Consider the following 210-nt stretch of genomic DNA (forward strand, 5'->3'; position numbering starts at 1 on the left):
CTCCAGTGGATGAAAAATTTCGTTCAAAAAGGCAAACCCGCCGTCCTGGATTAATTGGATTTTATCGCAAAAAATGGAAGAACTTTTTTTTTTCATCTCTTTTTTAGGGGGGGGAGAGGGAGGGAGGGGGGTCTTCGCTTCGAATAACTTAGGAGAAAGAATCAGCGCTGCGTGAGGCAATGATATTAAATTTTACTTCTGACTTGACGT

This window comes from Penaeus monodon, chromosome 31 (genome assembly GCF_015228065.2).
Source record: "Penaeus monodon isolate SGIC_2016 chromosome 31, NSTDA_Pmon_1, whole genome shotgun sequence".
NCBI lineage: Eukaryota > Metazoa > Arthropoda > Malacostraca > Decapoda > Penaeidae > Penaeus > Penaeus monodon.